The sequence below is a fragment of the Cyprinus carpio genome, unplaced genomic scaffold (assembly GCF_018340385.1).
Source record: "Cyprinus carpio isolate SPL01 unplaced genomic scaffold, ASM1834038v1 S000006703, whole genome shotgun sequence".
In the NCBI taxonomy this organism is placed as follows: Eukaryota; Metazoa; Chordata; class Actinopteri; order Cypriniformes; family Cyprinidae; genus Cyprinus; species Cyprinus carpio.
This window is the reverse complement of record NW_024879312.1, coordinates 30,133-30,558: the sequence shown is the minus strand read 5'-3', so window position 1 is coordinate 30,558 and position 426 is coordinate 30,133. Positions and strand designations below refer to the sequence as shown.

Here is a 426-nt window from a genome sequence, read left to right as displayed (position 1 = left end):
TCTGGCTGTTATAACCATATGTTTCTAAAACATATTTGTGTAACTCAAAAGCCCAGAAGAAATATTATCAGGTGTTTTATATACATACACAGACAGAAGCTGCTTTTATCCAAAGCAACTTACAGTGCCTTCGGGCTAACATTTTTTTATCTAACCTGTACCTAGGTGTTGGTTGTTATTCTATATATTGTGGATGATAATCATCATTCATCAGTTATTGAATTGTTCGGAGTTAAATCTCTGATGAAATAGGTGTTGTGTAATTAGTTGGATTGATTACAGTAAACGTGATTCTAAGAGCCAGTGGCTCTGTGATAATAAGTTAATATAAAAGACTTTCCAAACAGTTTGTTTTTCTACTGCGTCAATTAGTCACACACAGACATCAATAATCAGCATATGAACCTCAACAATGGTGACCATAAA

General features: G+C 33.6%; 1 protein-coding gene across 1 annotated transcript in view; it reads left to right on the top strand.

Annotated features, from left to right (window-relative positions):
- The window catches only part of LOC109059056 (complement C3-like), a 10,557-nt gene that overhangs the window by 9,190 nt on the left and 941 nt on the right, over positions 1-426 (top strand). The window lies entirely within an intron of this gene.